The sequence below is a fragment of the Canis lupus genome, chromosome 9 (assembly GCF_048164855.1).
Source record: "Canis lupus baileyi chromosome 9, mCanLup2.hap1, whole genome shotgun sequence".
Classification (NCBI taxonomy): Eukaryota; Metazoa; Chordata; class Mammalia; order Carnivora; family Canidae; genus Canis; species Canis lupus.
This window is the reverse complement of record NC_132846.1, coordinates 46445942-46465140: the sequence shown is the minus strand read 5'-3', so window position 1 is coordinate 46465140 and position 19199 is coordinate 46445942. Positions and strand designations below refer to the sequence as shown.

The following is a 19199-nucleotide window of genomic DNA, read 5'->3' as shown; positions in this document are numbered from 1 at the left end:
CACGTCTCCTGACATCCCAGGATGAGCGAAAGAAATACCAACCCGGGAACAACGAGGAGGAAGTCATTCCAGGCACTGAGAAGCTAGGGGCATCTTCTTTCCCTGTCCTAAGAACTACAAGTCAAGAGAATCTGGGAATTTCTTTAAATCTGTGTCTTCTTGAAGTTGCTCTGTTTTCAAAACATTCTCCTATAACCCCAAGGAAAAGTACTAAATGGCATATTTCAGAATGAATTCTAATTTGATTGAGAATTTTATATAGTCCCATTGAAGTAAATGGAGTCATTCTTTGTGTCCACAGAAGGCTGGGAAGGGCTACAGTTCCCCACAATTTGTAAAGGCTCTGGGCACCTAACAGGAGCCTGTGAGTATTACTTTCAGAAACATGAATTAACCTGGCTCTGTCTCTAATGCACCTGGTGAAGTACACCCAGAAACTAGAGCCCCAGTTTAGAGTACCTGAACACACACACAAAAACAGAACTTTGTTAACACTACTGACATCTATCCTTCAAAAATGTATTGTTCTGTTTTGTTTTAATGACTATAATAGGATTGCCTGGACAGGAACTGATAACTAAAGGAAACATGTCCAAGACTGGCTGGATTTCACATGTTATTTATCTCCTGTGGGTCCAAAAGATAAAATGTGTAACTCGAGGCTCTTCTCCTTCCTCCCACCAAGCCAGGTGCCAAGAGACAGACTCATAGAACTCATGGGGTTGGGGGGGGGGGGGGGGGGGCTGGTGCAAGTTATTTTCTGCAGCAGGAGGACAAGAGTGAGTCATCACTGGGACAGTGATGGAAGTGGTCTCTCTTGACCACCCTTCTTCTCTAAGACAAGGGTTGCTGCAACTATAAATACGGCTGTACATATGAGCCACTTAATATTCTGAGCTCAGTTTGGTCTTAAAAATCTAAATTCTACATAGAAATAATTCTACTTAACTTGCTTAGCATAACTGTAACCATAAGGAAAAATCATGGAGTCTTAGCAGAGAGTGCCAGGAAGGGCTCCTGCAAGTATATTTGTTGGTTTTCCAAGGATTCTGTTACATAAATCATCTCAAGTATATTAAATATCGGCAAATCCTCTGCTTCAATTTGGCATGTGACTTGTTTGAAAATCAATTTCATCTTTACTCATTCAAAACCCCATCAAAAGGACTTCAACAAACTGTATCAAGTATAAAAAGACAAAATTTCTTACCAGTGATTAAATTTGACCAGCTTTTTTTTTTTTAAAGATTTTATTTATTTATTTATGAGAGACACAGAATGAGGCTGCGACATAGGCAGAGGGAGAAGCAGGCTCCCCGCAAGGAGCCCAATGTGGGACTCAATCCCAGATCCTAGGATCACGCCCTGAGCCGAAGGCAGACACTCAACCTCTGAGCCAGCCAGGCGTCCTGACAGTTTTCAAAACTGGTATTAGCCTAAAAGATAATGTCCTTACAAAAAATATTAAAAATAGGGGTGCCTGGGTGGCTCAATTGGTTCTGTGTCTGACTCTTGATTTCAGCTGAGGTCATGATCTCAGGGGTCATGAGATAGAGGCCCCCCCCCCCCAGAGATAGAGCTCCATGCTCAGCAGGGAATCTGCATGAAGATTCTCTCTCTCTGCTCCTCACCCCAAATCACATGCTCGCTCACTCTCTCTCTAAAATAAATAAAATCAACCTAAAAAAAAAAAAAAGGAATATTAAATACAGCAGACAGTACCCAGAATACCACTAAGGCCTTATGTATAATGCATCAATTACCTCCTTCACACTAGACACGGAGTTACAAAATTACAAAATAGAATTATGAAAGTCTAAATATATTCAGAGACAGAATGACCACTGTGAAGTTTCTTATAGTATAAAAATCAAATCTCGGAACTTTTTAAACTCAAGACCTATAAGGATATAATTTATCTCCCATCTACTACTGTAAACAGGCAGGGAGATAAATGAATGATATCCAAAGGATATTCCAACAATCACCTCAGCATGCAACATGCCATATTACGATGCTATATTATCTAGAAGAAAAAAAAGAGTCACAGAAACATAGGCTCTATTAGGATGATCTAATCTTCAAAGTCACCTTTTCCTCATATTTTGCTATCACTCTATCAGAAAACAAGTCATATTTAATATTAACACACATTTATTTCAACTTTCCATTAAATGTTAACAAAATAACATTTTTTCATAATTATCAGAATTACAAAAATAAATTCCAAGTTGCCACAGACAAAAAAAAATTATTACTGTTCCATGCTTTGGCAAACCTTGTACTTGAATCTATACTGTCGGCTTTGAGTCAAGTAAAGTGAAATCTTGGCTAGAAAGGAGATACAATAATTTATAGTGAGTGACCCTTTCCAAAGAGAATGGGACAGCATGTCAGTCACACATGTTCTGTATTTTTAGTTACCCCTGTTCCATTTGGTTATTTCATCTTAAAAGAATTTTAAAGTGTTACTAACATTTTGAAGCAACATATCAAAAAGTATTTTAAAATCTTTACTCGAACAAAACCTCTAGAACTAGGAAAGGGAGTCTGAATTAAGCAATTTTAATTAAGCAGTTTTTCCATCAACGACAATAGCTACTCCATAGGAACAATTACCCAAGATTCACACAACTTTCCCCCCACAAGCATGTATGTAGTACTTACTGTGTTCCCCACAGTATACTCAGCAGAGGAGAGACAATGAGGAATAAGACAAACACAGCACCTGACTGCAAGACTTGTACAGACTACCCTTCCTGTGCCCGCCACCACCCCTGGACTCAAAGAGAAAATGTGCTTCATCATCAGTTCTCATTTGTGCTGAACAAATCTTCTTACAAGGATACCAATAAATGAGAAATTTTTTATTAAGGGGGATAAAATTATAATCCTTTCCAAAAACCGGTACGGTGGCTGTATTTTTATAAATAATCTAGATGGCCAAAAGTCCAAGCAGAATTCTTTTCTGGCCAATAACACAAGGACAGTGGCCACCGGAGGTCTGGCCAGAGCTGGCTCTTTCCTGGACTCTTTCCTGGGACTAAGGAAGCCAGGCCAGGAAGGCCACACAGAACCCCTGTCTAAACGCTTACCAGCCTATCCCACGGGGAAAAGTCCCTGTGCAAGACCTTGGATCTGAAACAGACCCATAAATAACCTCCATCTGTGGTAGACTTACTTAGTGGCTGTATATATAAAATAAGTCACAGAAGTACCACTATTCAATTAGATTTATACCAATACCGTGTTTCCAAGCATCTCACAGCTATGAACTCACCAAGCTGATAAGACGGTGAAAATTCATATAAGCAGAATTATAGTCCATAAAACAACTAGGTTTCATGATCTTTCCTAGACAGTAAACCTTGTTTTTTTTCCTACTGAATCTTAACTTTCCTTCCCCTATCTTTTAAAAGATTTAGAAGCAATTTCAAAGATATCAATAAAAGTTCTAAAACTCAAAGTCAGTATGAAAAAGAATCCCTATTGGCCACCTTCCCCCGCCCCAAACCATCAAGGGTTTCTCCATAATTAGATAAAAAGGATACAAATTCTTTAAGGAGGCACTCCAGGTCTAAGACGAGTTGAGTTTTCAAACTGATTTTTCAACACATTTCCCCCTACCCACGCCACAGAGCCATCACTCCAGGCAACCTGTGAACTGTCCTCTCATACCTGAACACACCTGTCACTTTACTTTTTCCACACCTTCTTTCATGTATTCCCTCTGCACTAAGTGCCCACTGATAAAGTGCCTCCTTATCAATTACAAATTACATCCACCCTATTGTGCCTAGCAGAAGGGCTGCCGCTTCTCCAGCCTGTGTGTGTCCCTCCTGCCGAACTTCTCCAAGGTAGGCTCTCTACATGGAAAGGTATGTGCTTTGGGGGGGGAAAAAATCACTGAAATCTCGACTCTGCCATGACAAGATAGGCCTTGAGCAAGGACTTGCTCACTAGCCTCGATCTGAACAATAGCGGTTACAATAACTACTCAGCAAGGGTTGGGGGTTTCTGGGCAACATTTTGCCATGTGTTCAAATCTTGCTGACAACTGCAGACTGATGGACCATGGAAAAGAACCTGACACACCACAAGCCTCAGCTTTCCCACTGGTCAACTGGGAGGAGCTCCATCCATTTCATGGCGGAATGACAAGGGTCAAGAAGCCACTGCACAGCTCTGACTCTCATGCCCTAGGCCCCGACACCCCAACACCCCATCCTCAGCCTGAGTGGGCTCCCACCACACCCTGTGCTCCTCTCTGTCACAGTATTACCTGTCTCTTCCATTCAGTGGCACATTTATAGCCCAAGTCTAGACTGTTCGGCACCCTGATAAATACATATGCTAGAAAGAAGTATTTTTAGGTGGGAAGTGCTTCATAGGTATAAAGCAAAGCACACGCAAAAAATCAGGACACTGAGAGATCCTGAGGCTGAGAAACAAGGGAAAACATCTGTTGAAATCCAGCTTATTCTTTCAGATCCAATTCAAATAATTATACTTGTGACTTATTTAAATACTAGCATTGGAGCTGTGCCAGCACTTGACAGGGTAGCCTCCAGGAAGGCTTCTGGGGCTTCCCCAGGAAGGGCACTTAACTTTGGAGCCACCACCACACCTCATCAATTTATCTCTAACACAACATACCACATGTACTTCCTTGTATGTTTTTTTTTTTTTATTTTAATCATCTTACCTCCCTGACCTGAAGCTCAAGGAGAACAAGGCCTGTATGTGATTGGCCTTCCTATCCAGCCCCTCTTCCCTACCACAGAAAAGGGAATTAAATGAATTAAAAAGGAGTGTTAAAGCTTCTAGAACAAAATCATCCAAATCACGAGGTAACTCAACATCACATGGTTGCTCTGCCAAGTGATTCATCACCTCTAAGACCCCAAAGTCAAGGTCTGAATAGATTTAGACAGCACTCTTACATCTATAGGAGGAATTCAACAAAATCTCTCAGAATCAAAAGAAAAGCTTTTCTCTGAATGAGGTTTTCATTAGTGGTAAAAAGAGTCAGAAACAGCAGAAAAATGAACCGGAACAAAAAGATCGGGGAGGAAAACTCTCTGTCCTTTTGAACTGTGTAATGTTCATGGTACTTTAATATTCTTCTCTCCTCAAGCCAAATACTTTTCTTGGAGAAACAAGTCAATGCTTTACATTCCATTTTCATGAGTAGTTATAAAAATAAACCAGCACAACAATGGTAGACCTTTTTTCAATTACTAATTAATCAAATTAATAAAAGTTAACTTATAAAATATATTTTGAATTCACTATTCTCCACTGTGGGTATCACTTCATTAAAACATCTGTTTTCTATTTCTGACATTTCAGAATCAGCAAACCAGTAACAAACACTGAATGCGCACCCCCAGCCCTACTTTGGTAAGGGGTAATGGCAGTGAAGAAGGGGGGAACGTTGTGATTCCGGAATTAAATATTGACTTCCCCTCTCCTTGTCTGTGGCATATTCCCTGACAGTGTAAAAAGAAACAGAAGCTTGAATTTCATTCTGAGCTCACTAAAGCATGAGGAGCCAACTGCGAAAACAGAAATTTGTCATTGGGCAAACTAGTGATCCTTTGTGTTGCCCTGTCCTCCATCAAGTCTGCCTGAGAGAGGACCTTACCCCTCACCCCCAACCTCCTCTCAGGATGCCAGAGGTGAGCTATTGGAAATGGTCTCCCCAAGCTAAAATCAAGTTCGCTCATCCAATCCAAGAACAGTAGGCAGGGAACCAGAGGAGGGAAAACCCTGCTCTCCTAGGATTTTTGTATCAATTCCAAGAACTTTCCTTCTCTCACTGCCAGCAGCACCCATCAATTCCCATAGTAACCAGCCCACGGCTTTCCAACTCATCCAAGAGGGAGGCAGGCATGCTGTAGACAGAAGCACATGGGAGCATGACCCAGGCCCCAGGCACCCATCCAGTGTGCCTTAAACACTCCCATTCTATCTCCCTGCTGCCCTTAATTCCCAGGCTACCAGATGGTTCTCTCCTTTCTCCTTTTAATGTGTGGCTGAGACAATGAAGGGGCTATTTTCCTAGGACTCTGCACAAAACAATTTCCTGTTTTCTAATGCAATCTTGGTTCAGGTCTACTGGGTACTAAAGCAATCATGTTCCCCGATCACAGTGTGCATAAATGTTTGCTGAATGAAGAAATCCTCTGGTATAGAAATAAAGATTTCAAAGACACAGGGTGAATATTTGAGATCAAGAACTGGGTACAAAGAGGCTATACTCCCAAAAGGAATGAAGAGCAGATAAAGGGGCACTGAAGTGTGTTGAGACCACCTTATCTTTGAGAATAGGATTCCTTATGCTGAACGAGCAGGAGTGGGAACAGGAGGAGGAAAGCCACACATAGGAACTGACAGTATTTCTGTACTCAACATACTCACCAAGGGCACTGCGATCAGGAACCATGGCTCATGACGGTGATTGGCTTAGATGATATGAAAATCATACCCAGTGATTTTCAACAAGGAAAAGTAGAATGATCAAAATTGAAGGAAGATGTAGGTGATGATTTAAGCAGTTTGGGAGGAAAAAAATATTCAGCTGATTCTGACATGTTTCTCTAAAGGATTACTATGTTGAAGAGATTTATTTTTTTTTTTAACTAAAAAGGTAGAGAATCAAACGTGCTCAGTGTGGGCTATGAATCTGTTCTGTAAGATTTCACATCTTCAACAGAATTTAATGGCTGAAAAAAAGGAGACAATGTGGTGATAGGAGGTGCTACAGAAGGAGCACCTGTCATTGCCCTTGGAGTCCACGCCTCACCAATGGGACACACATGCTATCATGAAGGAAGATGCTGAGTAACGCACCTGCAGGGCTACAGCATATGCAGGCACACATGCTAAATCTTAACAGATACTCCCAAGCCACTTTCTAGTGAGGGTCCCACTGCAGTATGGGTGAGTTCTTTAAACATTTACCTACTGGATTCATGGCACTGTGCTAATAACAGAATATAAAGTAATAAAATAAAGATCCAAAAACATGACTCAGCATTACCAAAAACTGAGAGGAAATAGAAGGTGAGTTATGAAACAATAAACTTTATTAGGATAGGAAAGTACAATTATGAAAGACTGCCCTTTATATTGCCAGTGATAAATCTCTTTAAAATCAAATATTTTTATATTTAAAAAAAAACACAGATGAGAAATATTTGAGCCATACAAAGCAAATTCCCAGAAGATCAATGCTTTAACAAAAAAAAATCTAAATTAATACGGAAATATATCACAATCCCACTAAGATTAACAGGATATTCTTTTGGAAATTCAGAATCTGAGTGTCAAGTTCATACAGAAAAATAAATCAGCAAAAATAATGAGAGTAATTACAAAAAAGAATAATAATAAAAGAGACCAAGGTTTAATACTTGCCTAGTTAAACATGTTATAAATACATAATAATTTTAAAGGCGTGAAATTGGTTCATGAATAGACCATCAAACCAAAAGATAAAATAAAAATTCTAAAAATGCTTTGGAGAGCGTATTGCTAAAAGATAAAATGTGACATTTAAATCCATGAAGAAAAAAATAAATTACTCTATTATGGTTTTGGCACAACTATACAGCCACATGGAAAAGAGAATGGGATACCAATTCACACCAAAAAAAATTTCAAATTGGTCAAAACAATTTAAACATTAAAAAATATATATATATGAAAAGAAAGCAGGAGACATTTTTCACACTCCTGGAGAGAGCATAAGACCTTTTTAAGAAGGACATGAAACCCAAATTCCATAAAGTAAAACATAAATTTGATTATCCAAACATAATAAATGTATACATTTCAAGTTAACATAAATGACAAAATACACACCCAGTGGGATAATTTCTCTTTTTATACAAAGAGCTTATCTCAGATAAATGGACAAAGGATCACAAAAGTCAATTCACAGGAAGAGAAATTGCTCTTAAAACACAACAGTACGTATAAGCTCATTTATAATGAGAAATGCAAAGGAAAATGACAAAAAGATTCCCTTTTTCAGTTATGAAATTGGCAAAGATTAAAAGGTTTAATCACACACTACTTGCAGGAGGAAGGAGAAAGGTATACATTGGTGATGGGAGTGTAAACTTGTTCAACGCCTATGGAGGGCAGTTTGGTAATATTTATCCCAGACAGGAAGATACATATACTTGAATCTGGAATTGCTTCTATATAAATCTGAACACACTCAAGTTCAAAGACAGCCACCGAGGCATTGTTAACAAAATTGAAAGATTAGAAACAACTTAAAGTCCATCAATAAGAAATTGGATAATAAAGTACAACCATAAACTGGAATGGAACAGAATGAAAACATAGTGTGGTATATACTGCAATTTGTGTAAAAATAAACTTTAAAATGCATATATACTAAATGCAATATGACATTTCTAGACTGGATCCTGGAAAAAGGGCATTAGTAGAAATACTCATGAAATCTGAATAAAATCTATACCATTTAGGTTCACTAGATTTTACTCTATAGGAATGTATTAGCTATTAAGACAAAGCTTAATTTAAAAAAAGCAATTTTGTGATTAAATTTATTATCATCCATGGTATTCATGTCCTTCTATATACTGCTAATGAGAAACATCAAGAGTAGATACATGGCTTCAACACTTCTAATACTCCAATTATTGCACCTAAATACCCACCTGCTTCACCTACCAGATTTTTGGTCCCCAACATAGGGGCCATGACAACTCATCTCTGTACTTAAAGAATCTGGAGAATATTTGCCATGTGGTAAAGGTTCAACAAATGAAAGTCAAAATTCCTATGTTCTGGGTCAGTAACCTAAGTTTTGATTAGTAAGAAATTTTGTATTTCAAACAGCCAAACAATCCTTCTAGGGGTTTCCTTTGGTCCTTAGTTCACAATGACACAGAAGAGAAAAGAAAAGTAAGTAATTTTCACCAAAGATGGGGGTAGGAAAACAGAGGCAAATACAGCTCTGTGCCGGGAGCTGTAGGGAATAGAAGGACAAATAAGACAGTCTCTGGAGTAAAGTTAGGGAAAATTCAAATCAACTCTTGAAAAGGTGAAACTCTGATGCTCCCTTACATTTTCAAAAATGTTTTACTTAAAATACTTTTCGGGCAGCCCAGGTGGCTCAGTGGTTTGGCACTGCCTTCAGCCCAGGATGTGATCCTGGAGACCCGGGATCGAGTCCCACATCGGGCTCCCTGCATGGAGCCTGCTTCTCCCTCTGCCTGTGTCTGTTCTTCTCTCTCTCTCTCTCTTTGTGTCTTTCATGAATAAATAAAATCTTAAAAAAAAAATACTTTTCAAGGAAAATTACTTATTTTGCAATTTAAGACAATGATAAAACTCTAATTTTTGGTTTTCTATGATGCCTCCTCAGGAAAAAACTTGTAGGTAGCATGCTTAAGAATGTCTGAAGAAGAAATTCTAGCCTCAAGTCCCATCAATACCTAATTTTCTAAATATTCAAAATGCAAAAGATAGATAACATAGGTCCCATAGAATACAGAGGTCCCTGAATGGGCAAAGAAATACTACTGAGTTTCTCCCCAGAGCACCATCCATCTCCACAAACTCACATCTGAGCCTAGGACCAACACCATGAAGTAATATAACTTGGGCAAAACTTCTGATCTCTGTGAATACTCATTTTCCATCTATAAAACACAGAGTAGCTAAGGCTCCTTCTAGGTCTAAAAGTTGATTACGTCTCTTTTCCTTACATCCCGAATATAAACGAAGACCTTGGAGTCCTTTCATACAAACACACCATCAATACAGGCATTTGCCTGTATATACTGGGGAAGGAGCCACCTGTAATGTTTCCTTCCTATTTCCGGAGTGACCCAACACAAAACAAAAAACAAAAAACAAAAAAAAAAAACATTTGTTTACAAACTGAAGGCATACATATGTGTTCTCAAGTGAATAAGGAAAGATTTACTGAATTCTGTGTTGAAATTAAATTGTGTATGCTGTAAGTGAAACATCCACTCAATTGTTCATTCATGTTTAGGATTACATAAGCTTCAAACTTGGCTTTCGTAGATCTTTCATGTACTAGTTAGTCTACATATAACTTCTGTGAGTTATCTTTAAGAGTGTATACTGCTACTTGATATTTTTATTTTGCTCACCACTTTTCGTAGCACGGAAAAAAGAGAATGTTAGGGAAAGTTGCGGACATATATCCACATGCAAAGATACATGAACTGTCAGTAGATAGTTGCTGGGTTTTGTTTTTTTTTTTTTTTTCTAATTTATTTAACATAAGCCTCAACCTTGACCTACTGGCTTGAAAGGGGATTAGGAACTAACACAGAGACTTCACCTCTATGTGACATTTTCCCTTTCAATACATAGAAATAACATTGTGCCACTAATAAGTATGGTTTTCTTCTATAGTTCTTTTTCCCTGAACAATCAGCATTTTATGGTGTAAGGTTGTTTATAAATAATTTAGGAACAGAGAAGAATTTTCCCAAGAAACATACAAGTAAGTTCAGATTTCCACAGGGAAAGATATACTTGAGTGGGTGAGGATATGAAATGATATCCACCTGTAGGATAAGCCAGCAATGCCTTCCTGAGGAAATGAACTTGAACGTATTTCAAAGGAGGGAAAGGTGACTGACAGGTGGTGAGGAGAAAGGGGAATTCCAAGCAAAAAGAAGCTGTGCGTAAAAGCTGCCCCTCTGGTTGCTCAAGAGGCAGAGCCGCACGGTGACCTGATGTGTGTGTGGCAAAGGTTATCTTAGTCATTAGGACAAACCAAAGGGGGAGAAACCAGCTCTGTCTGTCTCCTCATCTGTTACAGGAGAAGGTGGGGCCACAAGGCTTCTCTGGCCCAGGCAGCTGGGAGCCTACTCCCTACCAGGCACACCCCAGAGGCACCTGGCATCCCTGCAGCGGTGTGAGGCCCGTGGCTCATGAGCCCCATCTGACAGATGCAAAGTGCAAGGCTCAGAAGCTCCATCAGGCCTCATGTAAAGGGTTTTGGAAATTAAAAGGAATACTACTGCAGGAGAAAGAAGTCGCATTTTAAGACTGACAACTTCAAAATCCAGAGCTCCTGAACATGATCAACTGATAAAACAATTATTACCTTCTTTTCTTACAACATTGAAGGAATGAAGAACTGTGCCTGTCTTCCCTGACATGCCATACAACCATGCAAAGGAAACATTCTTTACTGTGAAGAATGTTCTTTACAGGAAACCTAAGGACAAGGCAGCGTGCCTACCCCTCCCCTGGAGGAGGCCCTCATCTAATTATGTATTCCCTCTGCCTGTGGTGTCCATAATGTGGCAGGGGTGATGCCGGAGACACAAAACATTCCTCAGCCATTAGAACACAGATTAGCGGTTCACTGAGAAGGCCTTGCAGACCGCAGACACTTAATACAATCCCCACACCCAGCTCCGCCCCAGTACACAGATTCTAAAACTAAGTGTTATTTTCATGTGAGAGCACAGTAGCCATTGTAATAATTCACTTGTTAATCATTTAATTGCAGAAATCTTTACATAGAAATAAATTCACATCTGGTAGCAAAATCTAGCCCAATAAATAAAACTAGTCTTAAAAAAGAAAACTTCAGGGCGCTAGGGTGGCTCAGTCCATTAAGTGTCCAACTCTTGATCTCAGTTCAGGTCTTGATCTCAAGGTCATGAGTTTAGGCCCCACACTGGGCTCCATGCTGGGCATGGAGCCTACTTAAAAAATAGTAATAATTTAAAAAAAGAAATTTCAAAGTCAAATATTAAAAGTTAATAAGGTCTACTTATTTGTAAACCGTAAGTTAGTTCTTAGATTTAGCTCCTGTGCTGTCCCATTTCTCTAGATAAATATGTGGAATTTGAGAACCTTTCTCTAGATAAACTCCCTCTTCTAATGGGAGTCATTCTGGTAGAACAATTTGAGAGTATCTATTACAATATCCCCTGGCCTGACAACCGCAGAGAGAAACCTATGCCCACATGCACACAGCCAAGGACAAGGCTATTTTCTGCAGTCTGATTTGTAACCAGGAATACTGAAAACTACCTAGGAATTCAGCATCAGGAGAATGGCAGAAAAACCATGCTATATTCCCCTGATGAGTCTACAGAATAGGCAGCTATTGAAAAAGATGAACTAGGTTTATATGAAGAGAGATCTCCAAAGCATGTAACTGAATGACAAGAAGTTACTGATATTCAATACAATACCAATTATATGAAGTTTTGAAACAAAAAAATACCAAATCTTCACATTAGAAATGAAAATATAAACCCCACATCAACAAAGTACTTAGCTCTGGAGAGCTATACGGAAACGGGAAGGGGGTGGTACAGAGAAAACCTTATAAGCAGACTCATTTATTACTCTTAGTAAAATTAACTTAAAAACATCTGACAAGGACTTTACAGGGTTATTAGGTGACTTTGGATTAAAGAATAAGATGAAAAAGGGGTGCCTGGGTGGCTCAGTTAGTTAAGTGTCTGACTCTTGATTTCAGCTCAGGTCACGATCTCAGGGTCCTGAGATCAAGCTCTGCACCAGGCTAAGCAGAGAGTCTGCTTGAGATTCTCTCCCTTCTCTTCCTCCCTCTCTCTCTCTCTAAAATAAATAAATAAATGTTTTAAAATAAAAACATTACATTAACATCTCAACTAAAACAGGCATGGTCCCTTTTAACTACTTAGGAATGATTTCCCACTAGTGGCCTACACTTTGTAAGAATGCAAACTTAACTTTTTTCATAAAGGTCATCTTACAATAACAATAATGAGGGTCCCCTTCTTTTCATGGACTCTCCAGAAAATCTGGGCTGGATGGACACCCTCAAACTCCTCTATTTTCAACACTGTCAGCATACCATAAGCCTGGGTTTTACACAACCCTTTATTCACATGGCTCATGGAACATAAAACGCACTCTGGATTCCGGGAACTCATCACCAATGTTATAGCTAACTATAACTATATAGCTATAGTTATACCATAACAGGTAGCTGCTGGGTGGGGAAGAAAACCTGCATGGCTCAGTAGTTGAGCATCTGCCTTTGGCTCAGGTCATGATCCCAGGGCCCCAGGATCAAGTACCACATCAGGCTCCCTGCAGGGAGCCTGCTTCACCCTCTGCCTATGTCTCTGCCTCTGTGTATCTCTCATGAATAAATAAAATCTTTTAAATAGGGGTGGGGGAGGAAAAGGAGGAAGGGAAGGAAGAACTAGAAAAGGGAGGGAGGAAGGGAAGGAATGAGCAATTTGATGTTATAATACCGATCACTAACGTAAGTAAGATATACTTTAAATATAACCAAATGCATCTTTCTCATTTTTAGTTACTGTAATGCCATGACTTAACAGAAAATAAATTCTAAAGGCACCTGAATGACTCTCGTCATCAGAGTTGGTTAAGCATCAGCCTTTGGCTCAAGTTATGATCTCAGGGTTCTGGGATGGAGTCCCGCATCAGGCTCCATGCTCAGCAGGGAGTCTACTTCTCCCTCTCCCTCCCTCCTGTTCAAGCTAAGTAAATAAAATCTTAAAAAAAAGAAAATTGTGGAAGGGTAAATAACAGGAAAATGTCCTCCTTATATCACTAAGTATAAAAACAGCTTCTAAAACAGCATGCACAGGATTTCAATTTTGCTTTTAAAATCTACACAAGGTGTGATCCCTGGGTGGCTCAGCAGTTTGGTGCCTGCCTTTGGCCCAGGGCACCATCCTGGAGTCCCAGGATTGAGTCCCACATCAGGCTCCTGGCATGGAGCCTGCTTTTCCTTCCTCCTGTGTCACTGCCTCTCTCTCTCTCTATCATAAATAAATAAATAAATAAATAAATAAATAAATAAATAAATAAATAAATAAATAAATAAATCTATCTATCTATCTATCTATCTATCTTTGGAAAAATTAAAAAATAAAATAAAATATACACATGGTGGGCAGCCCCGGTGGCTTACGGGTTTAGCACCGCCTTCAGCCCAGGGTGTGATCCTGGAGACCCAGGATCGAGTCCCACGTCAGGCTTCCTGAATGGAGCCTGCTTCTCCCTCTGCCCCTACCCGTCTCTCTGTCTCTCTCTCTGTCTCTGATAAATAAATTTTTAAAAATCTTTAAAAAAAAAAATAAATAAAATATACACTTTTAGGTAGAACAAACCTAAAAGAACACTATTAAAATATTAGCAGTCCTAAACAACAAATGACCTGGTTTCTTCTACAATAAATTACATGAGAAAGGGAAAGGAAATGTTAGATCAAGAAAGACTTAAAAGAGACGAATGCCAGGATTTAACCTGCTTGGATCCTGGGTCTAACAAACTAACTGTGAAATCAAATTTTTGAGAGAATGGAAGACACTGAACATGAACTGGGGATTACAGGACTGGCTAGTAAGTAATATTAAAGAATAATTGTTAATTTTGTTAAGAGTAAAGATATTGTGACTTTTTTAAAGTCACTATCTGTTAAAAAATATTCACTGAAATATTTACAGGTAAAATGATATAATATCTAAGTAGTGCTTTGAAATTAAAAAAAAAAAAAAAGAAGATGAATGAACAAGCATGACATAATGTCTATAATTAAAACTAGATGTGGAGGATGTGGGGCCTCACTGTGCGCTTCTTTCTACTTCAGTGTATGTCTAAAATTTTTCACAAATAAAAAGCAAAAATGTTAACAGGGATAGTTACCTCTGAGTGATGGGGACTGAGTGACCTGGTATGAACTGGGTGATATTTATTTTTATCTGTGCACCTTTTAGGAACATCCAGATTCTATACAATAAGTAAGAATTACTTCGGTTACCTAAAGAAACAAATGTTATCCTTTTAGAGAATGGATGGATGGATCTTTAAATGCTCAGTTCCAATGACACCATCTCCATAGATTTACTTCTCCCTCTATAGACACTTCAATGCATTGTACTTGTATTTCCACAAAAGGCCGTATTACATTTGGTCATTTGTAATGGCAAATTTTATTTTATTTTATTTTTTTATTTATTTTTTTTTTTTTGCAAATTTTAATTATGTCTTATCTTCTCCTCTAGAAAAACAACTTGATTACAAGAAGCATTTGGTTTTTTAGTACTTCTAGCCTGGTCAACATCAACCAAAAAAAAAACTCTCTATATACATTAAGTTGTTTACTTAATTGAATTAACTTCTCCACTAATAAATCCAGAGGGGAGACAAATGGCTACTGAAATAGAATATCTTACTTCTTGTAACTACAAAAGCTTTAAGGCTAAGACATACCCAGAGGTCCCTATATATAGAACAATACCCAGCAAATGTTACCTTATCAATTTCTCAAGCCATTTGTATTCCAACTCACTGGGGGGAAAAACAGTCAGTGGCAGAAAAAGGCCAGTTACTGAATTAAGTTATAGACTTAAAAAAAAATTTTACTCTCTGAGGAGGGAAAAAAAAAATCAAAGTCCATTAGTTCTTCAGCAACCATTTCATTACTTAACCTACTGAAGACTCACCTAGAATAGCAGTGCATGAGTGCATTTTTATTAAGGACACCATCATGGCAAGAACACAGAGCCAACCATAAGCTGAGACAAACAATGGTTCAGGGAACATCCTTACCTCTGAAGAGGCTGGTGCCATGTGGAAAGGGAACATGTCCACACCTTTCCCATGTCTTTTTTTATCATCTACTCATTAGGGGCCTTGGCATGTTTTGTGCAGATAGGAGCAATAGCTTTCCTCAAGCCTAGGGCATTCACCTCTATATTCTCTTGATTAAAAATCATTTCCAAAAAGGTACAATAAAGGCATCTCCTGGGTGCAGCAAAACCCCCAAAACATGGCATACTGCACTTCCCTAAATGGAAGACTTCACCTACCATGGCCTTAATTTTGAACACATGGTTTTGATGAAAGCCATTCAAATGCTCGTGAAGATATTTACAACTTTTTATATGAAATACGCTCAAGTATTGACAAACATGAAAATAAAGCCTAGGTTGTAAAATAAAACTCCTACCACAAACAGTCTCCTAAACCCTTTGAGAAAAGGTATATTGTGAAGAACTAGCAGAGGCGAGCTCCCCACAAGTTTCATGTCTAGATCCACTCTGGGATCTGTTCCCAGAAGCCAAGTCTTCAAAATTCCTTCACCGACCCAACTTTTTAAGGCAAGCAGTGGCAGATCTGCACCATTCCTACCCGGATGTCCATTCACATCCATTCAATGTTCATGTCCTTGCTTCTCTTTCTTTCTTCTTTAGACATTTGCTCAAATCCACTCCTATTAGCACATTTTACATTTATTAGACAGTCAACTAGAAAACAAATAGTTTGAGGAACTGACTAGGTAACATGGTATTAGTATACAAGATCATAGCCATACAAACCCAGGACCAAAATAAGAACCAGGTACTAAGAAATAAAGCACTCTTCCAAAGACAACCTAAATCAATTCCTATTAGCATTTGTTCTGTTTGTCATAAGAATGAGTTTAAAAGAGGCAACTCTTTATTTGATGTGGGCCAGTTGTGTTTTGAAGAACATAAGGGGTAAAACTTCAGTGAGAGTAAGTTGTCCCTACTCCAGAGAAAAGGAGCATGATATTATCAGTCAATGTGAAGGAGTGATGCCACAGTTCTATAGGCTGGTAAAAATGTCTGCTAGGCCAAAGGATTTCACAGAATCTTCTTTTTTAAGAACAAAAAAGAAGGCTCTGAATAATAAATAAGAAGAGTGAAATAATTCTGTAGTGACCACAAGGCATGCCGAGCCCCATTCCCATTACTCGTGGCCAAAGATGAAAGGAAAAACTCTGCAAGCATCCCTTCGCTACTATAAAATTTTAGTATTTTCATATTATATTATAGTTAGCATTTAGTTAATAAAATTCCATCCACTATTTATATCCTAAAAAGCTGTCTTCCTTTTGTACTCTCAGTGCCACTGGGAAACTTCAAGGTAGGCTGACCCAAAGAACCTCACAAGTGTGCTCGAGGGAAGCATCTGACTTCATCCCTTCTAAAAGTTACTATATTCAAAGTCCTTTATTAATTAACCTGTTGTCTGTCACTGGACTACCTTTAACGAGGAATCCGTTCCCTTCAGTTTTAAGGAAGACATGATTTGTTAGGGTTATAGGCAGAAGAAAGAGATGAGGTACATCACTGGACATGAGGCTGGACAGCCAGGGAGGAGGTTCCATTTTTCAGCTGACCTCTGAATCTGCTATGGTCATTCTACTGTGTGGATGGCTGATGTAAGGCACTATGATTATTGGATTTCTTGCTACTACCTGATACAATACCAAGAAAAGTCTAGGAGAATGCACGAACATGTGTTCTTTTTCTTTTCCTTTTATATTTACTAAATGACCGGGACTTCCCGTGAAAACAGTAAGAAGTATGTCTTTACTTTGCATATCATGTATTTACATGCATTTACATATAAATGTGACGAGTTATTCTTTTTAAATTTTATTTTCAGGAAAAGAAATAAGTGCACAGCTTTTTAAAATTTCTTCAACTACTCTCCCATTAAAAGCAGAAGAATGGGATGCAATAATCAGACTGAAGTAAGAGAAAAATTTAAACAACATCTCACCTACCAGCACATAACTATCTATACAAGGGAAAATCCAAAGCAAAAATACAATACTTGGGAAAAATTATTCAAATGTTTCAATGTGTGAAAGCAAATAATTTAGTGAGAGATTATTATCAATTAACAGCACTCTGTTTTTCGCTGAGGATTTAGAAAGAAAATAGCAATACAATTCTTTTTAAGGGAAGGAAAAGTATGCTTTCTGTATTCTTGAATAATGTTACTCAAAAAATAAATAAAAATGTTTAAGAATGATGGATTTAATAAAATCCACATATGACTGCCTAGAAAATACAAGGTTTGGTTCATTTGGGTGGGTGCATTTGGTTTGGTTCATTTTGGTGGGTGCATTTGGTTTGGTTTGGTTTTTTGGATTTTTGTTTCCTTCTGAAGAAGGGAATTGATTCAGATATCTCTAAAGTGGAGATAGAGTCTTTAGAAAGGAAGTGCACATTTAGAAGGCCAAGAAAGAGTTATGCCACCAAGAGGTCTGGAAAATGGCCCAATTGAAGCCTCCCTTGTCTGTTTGAGCAGACCTGAGCTAGTAAGAATGCTTACGAGAAGAATCTCCCACCTGACCGGACAGATAGACCTACCTAGCACCGTCAGATATTACCGCTATTAAACAGTGTTTTAATCGCTTAAACAGAATGCTTTAAGTGCCCCAGGTTCAGGTTATAAGGCTGAACAAAATTCAAAAGACACGGTGTAGCTGCTACAATACCAAAGCTAAGCAAGCTTAGCCTCACAGTAATCCCAGAACTTACAGCTTCTGCTAACAACGGCCATACTAGGAGCCTGATCCTTACCTAAGAGTGTTTAAAATACCGTAAGGCACACAGGGACTGCATAGAAGGTACATGTTTCCATTGTATACAGGCACTCTGGAGGGGAAAAAGTCTATCTTGAAAAACAACTTCCAAGACTAAAGTGAAGACCAGAGGGCACTGAATGCCAGCCACTGATTTCTCTTCCTCCACAAAACACCCGAGCTACAGTCATGGGGCATGTCTATAGGCTGCTTGCTGCACCACTAAGCAATTCTTGATGGTTCCACAGATGCTACATTCTCAAAGACAGGTTTTTAATTTGTTGCTAATAAAGACTTGGGCTTTTCAAATGGCTACAGATTACGGAGACTTAAAAATCCTTCCTAGATTTCACTTTATTAAAGAACAATGCTGAGTTTGATCAAATAAATGTTACCAGTAAAGTGTCCTAATGCACTTTAAAAACATCATCAGAGATCATCATTCTTCAGTTCCTCTTACTGAAATGCAAGGAAGGTTGGAGACAGCCAGCCACTTTGAAAGCACTGCTCCAATTACTCAGCAGGCTTTGGAAAAGAAGCCTTAGGCTCTGCACAAAGGTTTACTACAGGAGATGCTCAGATAACCTTGACCATCCTTTGTAGGCTGTAGTGCTCCAGAAGAGCCAACTCCTTAGGCAATTTGCTTCTGCTTCCAAAGAAGTAACAAGTAAGAAAAATCCCCAAGTCTTTGCTTCAGCAAAACCAAAGAAACCTACACATCCCCAAGACACTTATTTTATCTGAATTTAAGAGTTTAACTTATTACACCATTTGTAGCTTGTGG

The 19199-nt window shown here is 38.7% G+C and overlaps 1 protein-coding gene across 23 annotated transcripts in view; it reads right to left on the bottom strand.

The window, feature by feature from the left end:
* Window positions 1-19199, bottom strand: part of SIPA1L1 (signal induced proliferation associated 1 like 1) — a 377379-nt gene that overhangs the window by 275899 nt on the left and 82281 nt on the right. The gene's annotated exons all lie outside the window — the stretch shown is intronic.